The sequence below is a fragment of the Heterodontus francisci genome, chromosome 32, assembly GCF_036365525.1.
Source record: "Heterodontus francisci isolate sHetFra1 chromosome 32, sHetFra1.hap1, whole genome shotgun sequence".
NCBI classification, from domain to species: domain Eukaryota; kingdom Metazoa; phylum Chordata; class Chondrichthyes; order Heterodontiformes; family Heterodontidae; genus Heterodontus; species Heterodontus francisci.
The window spans coordinates 20,281,543-20,294,042 of record NC_090402.1 but is presented as its reverse complement, the minus strand read 5'-3'; the positions used below and the strand labels follow the sequence as shown (position 1 = coordinate 20,294,042).

At 42.2% G+C, this 12,500-nt stretch overlaps 2 protein-coding genes across 9 annotated transcripts in view; one reads left to right on the top strand and one right to left on the bottom strand.

Annotated features, from left to right (window-relative positions):
• The window catches only part of ralgps1 (Ral GEF with PH domain and SH3 binding motif 1), a 650,997-nt gene that overhangs the window by 287,907 nt on the left and 350,590 nt on the right, over window positions 1-12,500 (top strand). The gene's annotated exons all lie outside the window — the stretch shown is intronic.
• Window positions 1-12,500, bottom strand: part of angptl2b (angiopoietin-like 2b) — a 51,846-nt gene that overhangs the window by 9,425 nt on the left and 29,921 nt on the right. The gene's annotated exons all lie outside the window — the stretch shown is intronic.

The following is a 12,500-nucleotide window of genomic DNA, read 5'->3' as shown; positions in this document are numbered from 1 at the left end:
GCCTTTAAAGAGTGACCTGAGACTCCTCTTGGAAATTGTGTGGTGTAGTTGGGTGGGTGGGGGTGGGGTGGGGGGGGTGACTTGTTGCCAATGCAATTAGCTAGCAAACAGGCCAATCATAGCTTTCTCCGACTGTTAAAATCGGCTGGGCCTCACTAGTTTTCTCATTTCTGGGTGCGCTGCCCAATTTGGGCTCCTCTTGCACCGATTCCACCCTCGGTTAAAATATTAAGTTAAATTTACTGAGTGACTGGAGTAACGGCACTTTCGGATTCAGCATTGAAACACAGTGTTTCTAACTTTTGGAACACAGATTGACGTACCATTCCTCAAGAGCAGATTAAGCACATTTACATCTGTTCAAGAACAGAAAGTTTGAGGACAATGCTTGCCACAGTAGACTGCCTGGTGTCTCGTGTTAACACAGGGAGTATCAGTTAACCCAATAGACCCGCATAATGGTGCTGAGTTTGAAACATACAACTGACAGGCCTGGTTTTCCTTTGGGGAGCTCAGAACAGTGTGAGTGAAGTTTGTTTTGGCTCCTGTTCTGGGCAGCGAGAAGGTATAGCTCGAAAACAAGCCAAGAACAACGCTGGCAACTCTGATAAAGTAATAGCTGGGGTTTGGTTCTTCCAGTTATGGTCCTAGGCTCAAAGCTTAAATCGATGGACAGATTGTTTTTGGCTACTCATTGGCCAGTAAAGCACTGTTAAATAATATTTATTGAAAATAACAAACTGGCATTGGATAATCCTATTGAAACGGTCTGCACTGCATCACTGATAAAGGATCAGTTCAGATTTGAACCCTTTTAAAATTGCTCTCTATTCTACAGCTATCTATTTTTGCATCAACAATGGGCATCCTGAAAATCAATCACTGGAAAACTTTTTGATTGGAATTCATGGTGGTAATAAAGATGCATATACAATATATTAGGGCCTGACATTAATCATTTTTCAGCTTGCCTCTACTTCAGCTTATGCCAGAACATTTATTTTAAAAAAGCACCCTATTTGAGCCCTGATCTCTTGATAGTTCAGCTACTGTGTGATGCAGTGCTAAATTGTTGCATTTTCATTGTGCTACCAAATAGCAGTTTATTCTTTCTCATGGCACCATGCAGCACAGATACAGTGTACACATTGGCCCAATGCAACTTGAGCCTCTCCATGCTGTGCACAGAAGAATAGCAGCAACTGCCCCTAAATATAATGGCATCATTCTCACCTGCCCCACCACGAAAGGTTTATTTTCTTTTTGTTTGTAAAGTTCACTGATCCCAGCGAGAAGCTCAGCTCAAAAGGAGCCTGAGTCAGAGAATGAGTACTACCATGTTGCAGCCTTATCTCCAGCCCCTTAGTCCTTTCAAGTGTAGCTTCTTGCTAACAGCTTGGGTCTGTGATCCTCAATGATAAAATTGAACAATATAGTGCTGATACTGCTGCTTTTGATGATGCTTGCACATGATACATAATCTCTGTGCGATCGAAACAGAAAGTGTGCATCAGTGTGACTGGGAGTGCCTGTGCGTTGCCAAAATTATTGAACTCCTCAGACACTTCATGGTGCTCAGTGGAACGGTAGATGCTAACATGGATAAACATTCTTTAGTATCAGTGCAAATCCACTTTCGCTATTGCAGCTTTGGAGGATTAAACTGTAAGGTTTACTACATAGAGAATAATGAATGGTTGTGGGGACATTTCAGGCATATTTCTGCTGTGACCATCAATATTACACGTGTCCCACACAAAGCAAATATTGTACTCCATATGTGTTATGAGAGGCTTCTATTTTTAAAATTTTTTTTAAGGACTCATTTAAATTAAGAGTATATGACTGCATCGGTAACTGGGCAAACATTTAAATGTACGTTGTGGCCTGTGGAGAAGTGGAACAAGAAAAGATGGTGCACTCCTCCCACCTCGGTCGTAACAATGTCTCCATTTTATCATCTGGCTATTCAGTCATTTTTTGCACTGGGTAACGAGGTGCTTTTATCCTCTCCAGTTGGGCATGGGGATGAGCTGAAAAATTGATTCTGATAGCTGAGTAACATAACAATGGGCAACAGATTGAAAACAAACATCTGATGGTAATCTTCAGGAAAATATCTGTACCTCATGACATCAGACCATGCAATTTGCAGTTACAGTTCTGAGGGAAAAAAAGGTTTTCCTGTACATGGATATGATCTGAGAAAAATATCAAAAATTTGGCTTTAAAAGGAAACTTCCCCATGACACAATTATAGTCTGATTTGCAGTCTCATTATCTTGGAAATCTCATAATACATTCAATAATCGTAACCAGAGAAGAATGAACTTGTAGGATTTGGTTCAGATAACCACTTCAAACTGATTCCATTTTCCTGAAATTCTGAGCTACATTAGTAACTATCTGATGTACCTTAAATGATCTTCCTGAAAATCCCAGCTCAAATAATTATGTAAGCTAAACCATACTGCTCTTTAAACAAAACTAATTTACTCCATGAAGTGTTCATTATTAGTCCAGCATTCAGGCCTCTGCCTAGTTTCTCCTTTATCAGTTCACCTCTCACCTTTGACAGTCTGATTAGGTTACATCTGTGTCAGGGTTACCTAATTATGCTGTCAGTTTCTGCTAGTCAAAGACATTTGCAAGGAAAAAAATGACAAAAAACTGTCTTTTGCTCCATATGCTGAAATACCTCACCAACAAGGGTGGCGCAGTGGTTAGCACCGCAGCCTCACAGCTCCAGCGACCCGGGTTCAATTCTGGGTACTGCCTGTGTGGAGTTTGCAAGTTCTCCCAGTGTCTGCGTGGGTTTTCTCCGGGTGCTTCGGTTTCCTCCCACATGCCAAAAGACTTGTAGGTTGGTAAATTGGCCATTATAAATTGCCCCTAGTATAGGTAGGTGGTAGGGAAATATAGGGACAGGTGGGGATGTGGTAGGAATATGGGATTAGTGTAGGATTAGTATAAATGGGTGGTTGATGGTCGGCACAGACTCGGTGGGCTGAAGGGCCTGTTTCAGTGCTGTATCTCTAAACTAAACTAAACTAAACATTCTCCCATTGAGGTGACTTAGATTTCTGAAAGAAACACCATGGAACATAAAAGCCCACTTTAGACGTGACAAAAAAGGGAAGAAAACAAATGTAGCCCGTGTTTATCTTTTAGGCTTTCACTGAATATGCAATCAGGAAATGCACTAATTAATTACAATATGGACAAGGCTATGAAATTATCACAACTCGGAAAAGTTAGAAATGTAATAGATTTTGAGCAGGGGGAGGGTGGGAAAAAGAACAAAAGGGAAGATCTCTGATTGGATGGAAGACAGGAGAGATTAAGTAACAGAAGTTAGTCGTGCAGGGCCAAAGGGAGTGGTGATGGGGCAAGAGATGCCTAGAGCAAGTGTGCTGTTGTGTGAAAACGAGTAAAATCGAAACATGCAAAGCAAAGGAAACAAAATTACGGTCTGATATTGTTGAAGTCAATAAGGCTGTAAAGTGCCTAATCGAAGTTTGAGGCGCTGTTCCTCGAGCTTGCATGAGCTTCGTTGGAACACTGCAGTAGGCCGAAGACAGAGATGCCAGCATGAGGTCAAGGTGGATTCCCTCCGCATCGTGGTTGCCCGAGTCCTCGACCGTGTCCGTTCCATTTCCTGCACTTCTGCTTTCACCCCTTCCCCTCCCTCCCAGACCCATGATAAGGTTCCCCTTGTCTTCACCTTCCACTCCACCAACCTCCATATTCAGTGGATCAGCCTCCGTCATTTCCGCCACCTCTAGCATGATGCCACCACTGAACACATCTTTCCCTTCCCACCTCTTTCAGCATCCCAAAGGGACCATTCCCTCTGTGACACTCTGGTCCATTCTTCAATCATTCCCAACACCCCTGCCTCTTCCTGTGGCATCTTTCCATGCAAAACCAGGAGATGCAACATCTGCCCTTTTACCTCCCCTCTTCTCACCATCCAAGGCCCCAAAGACTCCTTCCAAGTGCAACAGCGATTTATATGTACATCTCCCAATTTTTAGTTTACTGTATTTGCTGCTCAAAATGCAGCAGCTCTATACTGGGGAGACCAAATGCAGATTGGGTGACCGCTTTGTGGAACGCCTCTGTTCAGTCCATACACGTGAACCCAAGCTATTGGTCACCAGTCATTTTGATTCTCCACCTTGCTCTCCCACTGACCCCTCTGAACTCGCCTGACTGCAGTGTTCCAATGAACCTCAAGGCAAGTTCGAGGAACAGAACCTTATCTTTTGATTAGGCATTTCACAGCCTTTCGCACTCAACACTGAGTTCAATAATTTCAGACTGTAATCTCTCTCCCATTTTGTTTCCTTTTCTTTGCGTGTTTTGATTTTTCTCTTGTTTTTGGGCTTTCACATGACAACACGCCTGCACGAGGCACATCTTTTAGTTCTTTGTTTCTTTTCTTGCCCCATCACTACTCCCTTTGGCCCTGCACGACTAACTCTTCCGTTGTTTAATCTGTCCTGTATTCCACCGTATCACAGACCTTCCTTTTTGTCCTTTTTCTCACTCTTCCCTTGCCCAAAACTTATTACATTTCCAACATTCCCCGGTTCTGATGAAGGGTCATTGATCTGAAACATTAACTCTGCTTCTCTCTCCACAGATGTTGCCGCACTTGCTGAGTATTTCCATAATTTTCCGACTTTATTTCAGATTTCCAGCATCTGCAGTATTTTGCTCTTCTATAAAATTATCAGTTAGGTTATAAGTTTGCTCTGACCACATCCCAGCAAACGGCCAGCTTGTGCTTGGGGGCCACTTACGTCTTTGCATCAAATCTAACAGCAACCTGTTAACATCATGAGGGACAGAAATTAAATTTCTCTCTGAAAATCTGTCAAACTCTTAACTGTCTAAAGAGCAAACTTCCCAGATGAGAATCTTTCATGGAGGCTGAGCTTATTATTCAATCCCAACTGATAATTGTATAGCCTTGTACATATTGTAATTAATTAGTGCATTTCCTAAATGGCTGTCATTGAATATGCAGCAATAAACATGGGCTGCTTTTGTTTTGTTCCCTCTTTTGGTCCGGTCTAAAGTGAGCAAACACTTTCCATGTTATTTCTTCTGAAAATCTCTGACACCTCAGTGGGAGAATGTTGGTGAGTTATTTCAGCAAATAGAGCAAAAGATTGTTTTTAATATTTTTCCATGCAAACGTCTTGAGGCAACATAATTAGGAAATCTTGATGGATGTAATTTGATCAGACGGTCGAGTCAGTTACTGTATGTGGTTAGTCTCTGAAAGGATGTTTGATATTCCAGACACCTGAAGCATCTTGGATCTTTAAATCATTTCCTATTTTCTTACAAGATATTTTATTAGGGATGGTTCCACCAGTGTGTCATAAAAGGTGCATTGTGCCGCACAGGGTTGACATTTTGAAATTTAGTTATTGCCCTGTGACTCGTCATGGGTTCAAGACCTGCTCCCAAGATCTGCCCACATAATCTAGGATGACAGTTCAGTGCAAAACTATAGGCAGTGCTGCAGTGTCAGAGGGGCAGTAAGTACTGAGGGAGTGCTGCAGTGTCAGAGGGGCAGTAAGTACTGAGGGAGTGCTGCAGTGTCAGAGGGGCAGTAAGTACTGAGGGAGTGCTGCAGTGTCAGAGGGGCAGTAAGTACTGAGGGAGTGCTGCAGTGTCAGAGGGGCAGTAAGTACTGAGGGAGTGCTGCAGTGTCAGAGGGGCAGTAAGTACTGAGGGAGTGCTGCAGTGTCAGAGGGGCAGTAAGTACTGAGGGAGTGCTGCAGTGTCAGAGGGGCAGTAAGTACTGAGGGAGTGCTGCAGTGTCAGAGGGGCAGTAAGTACTGAGGGAGTGCTGCAGTGTCAGAGGGGCAGTAAGTACTGAGGGAGTGCTGCAGTGTCAGAGGGGCAGTAAGTACTGAGGGAGTGCTGCAGTGCCAGAGGGGCAGTAAGTACTGAGGGAGTGCTGCAGTGCCGGAGGTGTCATCTCTCAAGATATTAAACTAAGGCCTGGTCTGCCCCCTGAGGTGAACATTAATGGTGTTATGGGACTGTTTGAAGATAATCAGGGGAGTTGACTAGCCAACATTTATCCCTTAACCAAAACCAATAAAAAGGACTTCACTAGTCATTTACCTCACTGCTGTTTGTGGGACTTCAATCCATATCCTAAATGAAAGTTCTTTTTAAAACTTAAAAGTGTAACTCTTGTATGAACTCTGTTTTTCATTGCCTAACTGTTAGTCAGAGGGTACTTGTGTAGAAACGTAGATCCTTTTCACTAGACTAAAACATTCTATCTCTCCTTCGCCAAAGTGTCAGCACCAATCACTCTCGGGTCAATTACTGCATAGGTCCGATTTAGTTCAGTGCTCCTTCAGCAATGGGTTTGCCCCAGTTGAGGAAAATATACTGGCTATTTTAGTAGAATATTTCAGTTATACCCAGTGACCAGGACCACCTTTTGTACTGTCTAGTGGTATTAACCAAGTATGGTTAGTTAATGCAGTATATTTTCTGCAACATGGTTGAGGTAAGCAAAATTAATGTTTCCATTTCTGTAGGATCCAAAACCTTCAGTGAGAGGATATTTGGGTAGATTTTTGATTTAATTGCCTGGCTAATATCTGGAGGACCACCTCCAGGTGCTTACCCATTGTCTCTCGAGATAAGGAGGCCAAAGAATATCTGACAAAGGAGATCGTCACCCTTTATCGAATCTGCCCATCAATTTTTAATAAAATACAAATAATTAGTCATTTGGCAGTACAGAACTTGAGTATTGCTGGAAATAGAGACATTTTGTCGAAGCTTTTTGTCTTGCACTCATCAGGACAATTCGCAAGAATACCAATTTAAGGGAAAGCAACAAACTTATACTGTATGAGAAGAGAGTGCTGCCTGGTTTAAATTTCAAACAAAGCTTGGCAGTTAATTGTCAGTCACCATAAACTGGCGCATTCTCCATGGCAATGCCTCTACCAATCAGAGTCCACTTGTCAACCAATCAGCACTGTCTTCTCATACAGTATAAATTTGTTGCTTTCCCTTACCTTGGTATTCTTGCGAATTGTCCTGATGAGTGCAAGACGAAAAGCTTCTACAAAATGTCTCTGTTTTCAAAAATACAAATAGTGAAGTTCTGAACGGTGACCCTCTGCTCTTCAGTTCTGAACAAGTAAGGGAATGTGTCAATAGAATTATGTACGCTGATTTAATTGAAGCATTTAAGACTCAACGGACGAAATGATATAGAAACAATGGTCAAACAGGGTGAAAAATGCAAATGTGGGTCCATGTGGCAGTGTAGTGGTTATGTTCCAGGACTAATAATCCAAAGGCCTTGATTAAGGGACTGTCCTCTGAAGTGGCCGAGCAGGCCACCCAGTTCTATCAAACCGCGACCACTACCAGTCCTGGAAGAAGGCCCATTATCACCTCAGGCCCACTAGGGATGGCCAATAAACAAAGTGACTCCTGACAACGCAGAGTGATCATGGACGTCATCAATGTGTGCAAACATTTGCCAGCTTGCCAGTATGAATGTGCGCCCATGACGTCACCATGCAGTGACGTCCTAACCCTTCAATAGCCATCTCCATTCACCCGAACGGTACCCTACCCTGGACTGCAGCGGTTCATGGGCGATTACGGATGGTTAGTAAATGCTGGCCTGGCCAGCGACACCCACATCCCCATAAATGAATGAAAAAAACAAACAATTGAATGTTTTTATGCAAGTGGGATATTCCTACAAAAGGGTTTACTTACGATGGTAAAGCTATCTTGATGGTTTTGGAGAGCTGCAGTTAGAATACTGTGAGCTTAACAGCTGTTTTCCAATTGAAAGAAATTGGTTGCATTCTTTTGAAATTATCGGAGAATATGGCTTCCTTTAAGAAAATTTGAAAAAGCCCCTGAAATATTTATGTTGGATCATCTGAACTGGTGATTCTGTTGTGTGTTTTGGCAGCATTTCATGTTTCAACAGCCAACCGATAATATTCAAGTTACAATTGTACTTATCAGCTTTGAAGAGTACTGGTGTTAATACATCTTTAATGTGTCATAATACTGTACTTAATGATGCTATGAATAAATGGTATTAAATGTTAGATCTGTGCGATGCCTGTTATTTGCCTTTGACTTATGCTAGTTAAAGTCTTAAAACCAAGGAACCAAACTCCAGCACCACTACATTGCAAAGCCTGTGATTCATTAGGAATGGGGATTGCTCATCCCCCTTTGATAAATGTCACTCTGAAATATAAACACAGCTCCATTTACTTATATAGGCTTGTAACGTGTATCATTCTTCTTGGGCGCTCTGTGAGGACAGGTGAAGACGCAACCAGCCTGTCCCACAGAAATGTGCTGTCGTGTGCATCAAAGTATATACGCTCATCACCTCACTGCGAGGCCATGTAATCTCCTGGGAGAGGTGAAAACCCAGGCCAATTAGGCGGAGAAAAATCTGGAAAATTCTTCTGATTCCCATATGGCAACTTAAACAGGTCCAGGAGAGCACTGTGGTCTCGTACGAGGTGGTCTCTGCTGCAGCCAGAACCAAATATTCTAATACTTCCCCAGGGTCAACAGCTCTCTAGTGCCCATATTAAGCACGCAGCTAACTTAAGCCCAGTATTATTGAACATGGCAGTAGGAAAAGGGCGGTCCTGGCAAAGTACTGCCAAATTCTGTTTAGTTTATTCTGTTAGAGTCGGGCTTGATGCCAGAGTTCCCTGAGACAGAGGGGAGAGTCCTACTATTGAGTCAAGGTTGACCCCTGAAAGGTATGATTATCAAGTGAAGATCGCAACGGGTTTCTATTGTTAGCTCCCTGGGTTACATTATTGTGATTATAGAGGGCAGCTTGAGTCAGTCCCATAAAAGTAAGATGCTCAGACTACTTGGGGCAGTTACTGACGCCACTGAACCTGAGAAGATGTTTACAGTGTAACCAAAATTTTAACAAGCACTTAACCAAAACCTCAGGGCAATGCATCACAGCTTATGAGTTACTTTAGAAGTGTAATCACTTATTTTGCCAGCAATTTTTACCACAAGGTCCCACTACCAGAAATGAGATAAATGACCAGTTAATCTGGGGCGGCACAGTGGCGCAGTGGTTAGCACCGCAGCCTCGCAGCTCCAGGGACCCGGGTTCGATTCCGGGTACTGCCTGTGTGGAGTTTGCAAGTTCTCCCTGTGTCTGCGTGGGTTTTCTCCGGGTGCTCCGGTTTCCTCCCACAAGCCAAAAGACTTGCAGGTTGATAGGTTAATTGGCCATGATAAATTGTCACTAGTATAGGTAGGTGGTAGGGAAATATAGGGACACCAGGTGGGGATGTTTGGTAGGAATATGGGATTAGTGTAGGATTAGTATAAATGGGTGGTTGATGTTCGGCACAGACTCGGTGGGCCGAAGGGCCTGTTTCAGTGCTGTATCTCTAATCTAATCTGTTTTTGACCGTGTTCGTTGAGAAAGGAATGTTGACAAGGGCACTGCGAGTGCCAACAGATGTTTTACATTCATCGAAACAGACAGGGAGGGCTTCAGGTTAATGTCTTATTCCAATTGATGGCACCTCCAAGCATGCAGCACTCCTTCAGTTGTGCACTGAAGTGTCAGCTGAGATTATATGGTGTAGTCTTAGAGTGGGTCTTGAAAATGTGCCCTTCCGACATGGAGATGAGTGATTCCACTGAACTAAAGGGTGACAGGATATTTAATTTTTCAAGAATTCTGTCCACCAATATGCTGCATACTTATACAACATTTGAAAACTGAATTCTATGAGATTATGTACATTCAAGTAATTTATGTATTACAGTAAAGCAAAAAAGACCTTGTTCTTTATATAAATGCCTCATCAAGTCTTCAGGGAATGCCAAAGCAGTTTACAACCAATGGATTATTTTGAAGTGCAGTCAGTGTTATGTAGGCAGAAGTGTAGTCGTTTATGTGTCCATATACATATATAATTATATATAAATATATACGTGTGTCTGTGCACAGATTCATAGTTCACCGGAAGAGCCAATTACTTAGTAAAATCTAACCTATTTGCTATTTTTGTGTGTGTTGTATTAACTGTTTCTATTAGAAATTCCAGGAGAAACAGCGATTTACTTCTTTTAATCTAGTATGCTGCATTTGCTGCTCTCAATGCGGTCTGCTCGACACATTGGAGAGACCAAACACAGATTGGGCGAATGCTTTGCGGAACGTCTCTGGTCAATCCGCAAGCATGATCCTGAGCTTCTGGTGGCCTTCCATGTTAATTCTCCACCTTGCTCTCACGCTGCCTTGTGTGTCCTCTGGCTGCTGCAGTGTTCCAATGAAGCTCAAAACAAACTAGAGGAGTAGCACCTTATCTTTCGATTAGGCACTTTGCAGCCTTCTGGACTCAGTACTGAGTTTAATCATTTCAGACCGTCATCTCTGCCCCCTTTTGGTTTCCTTTTCTTTGTATGTTTCGTTCTTAATTTTTTTTTGTCTTGGCTTTTGCTTTCAGGTGGCAGCTGTTCATTGTTCTACTATTCACACCTCCTCTGGACACAACATTTGTCTCTTTACTTGTCCCGTAATTACTTCCTTTGGTTCTGCCCCACTGACTTTTTTGTCATTTATTGTCTCCCGTGTTTTGCCCAATCACAGACATTCTCTTTTTTGTTCTTTTTCCACCTGCCCCCATTTGACCTACTTAAAACCTATTATGTTTCTAACTTTTCCCAGTTCTGATGAAGGGTCTTAGACCTGAAACGTTAACTCTGTTTCTCTCTCCACAGATGCCACCAGACCTGCTGAGTATTGCCAGCCTTTTCCGTTTTTATTTTAACAATTCACAGCTTACTCTGCCAGAGCAGAAGAATTGTGTGGAAGTCATTCTCTATGAAGTTTAAATTGAGGGGGGAGATGAAGAAGGCCCAGCAACTGTTTTTCCTTTGTTTCTTCTATAATTTATTTGGATTTGTGTAGACTCCCTTCCCACAGTAACTGCCATGGGCTATAATTTGCCATCTTGCTTATTGCAAGCGTCTTTAATCTTTTATTTAGAAAGACCATGTTATACAGAGAATTCAAGAGAGCCCAGATGTTACTGGCAGGCTGAATATTTACCATTAACAGCTGAGCCATAAAAAAAAAGGGGCAATTTCTGGCATTTCGTGACTAAACTTTAGAAAAGCCCATTACTGCTGCGTTAAAGACATTTTGAGGAAAAGCGTGAATGATCATTTGCTGTACGCAGCAGAACAATCCTTAAAAAGTATACTGATAGCCATCTGGTGTTATTGTAAGAGCTAAGATTTTAAAAAGGAAACCCTTGCATTGTTTCTAGGGAAACGATTCATTTCTATTTAGTCCGGATGGACAGCTGACTTGAATCATGTTGCAGCAAGCAGGCTATTATAGTCCTGATTAAATCAGGGAGAACAGCGGCATTTCCAGCTGTTGTTCAGAGATGCTTTGAAAACATGTTGTACATGGACAGAAACCAAAGTACGGTAATCCGTGTGGGGTTATTTTAAACAGTACGTTGTCCTTTGCTACTGGAAGTTTTGAATGAACATGCTTGTTCGTCATTATTTGAAGGAGCTGTGCCACACTTCTACGGTCTCTGAACATTTATCAGGCCCTCACTCTTGGCTTCTCATTAACCTGAAGCACTTGCCAACTCTCCTCACTGCCGAGTAGAAAATCAGCAAAAGTAGATGCAGTAAGATCCATAATTACTACTAAAAATGCACAGTAAAATTCAGTAAATGAATAGCTAAGCAAATTGTAAGCTTTTGTTCAATGATTTTGATTTGAATTCTTGATCAAGCAGATTCCTTTGACTGAAAAACAATGAAAAGGCCTCTGTATAAATACTTGCAATCGAGATTTTAATTTTGGCCCCTCATCAGTTTTTCAAAGTATTGAGCATTTTTTAATAAAATACATCCATACGTAGTAAAAGATTCTTATTTTATTTGTAAGAGGTGAATTTTGCTACTGTCAGTTTTATGGACCATGGAAGTAGATTAAAAGCCCCCAATTATAAAAGGTCACTCACTTGCTGCTCTTTGAGCCAAGTTTGTCCCCCAACACTTTTAGCCCGGGTTGCTCTGGTCTAAGATGTTGTATAATGGTCACTCTGTCTCATAGACTGAAAACTCTGAGAATGTCCTCTTTCACTGCCATGGAGATAAGAGATTCATAACTATGCCTCAATTACCAGGCTTTGCACTTGATTGTACAATAACAGCACCTTGCTTTTGTATAGTGCTCCTAGTGGCAGATGGAATTTAATAGGGAGAACCATGAGGTGGTGATGTAATTTGGTTCGAACGGATAGGGAGAGGCAATAAAGATTTAATGGCACAGTTCTAAAGATTGTGCAGGGACAAAGGGACCATGGGTCCATGTGCACAGATTCCTTGTCAGTGGCAACACATAATGAGAGAGTGGTTAGCAAAGCATATGGGATCTTAGACTTCAA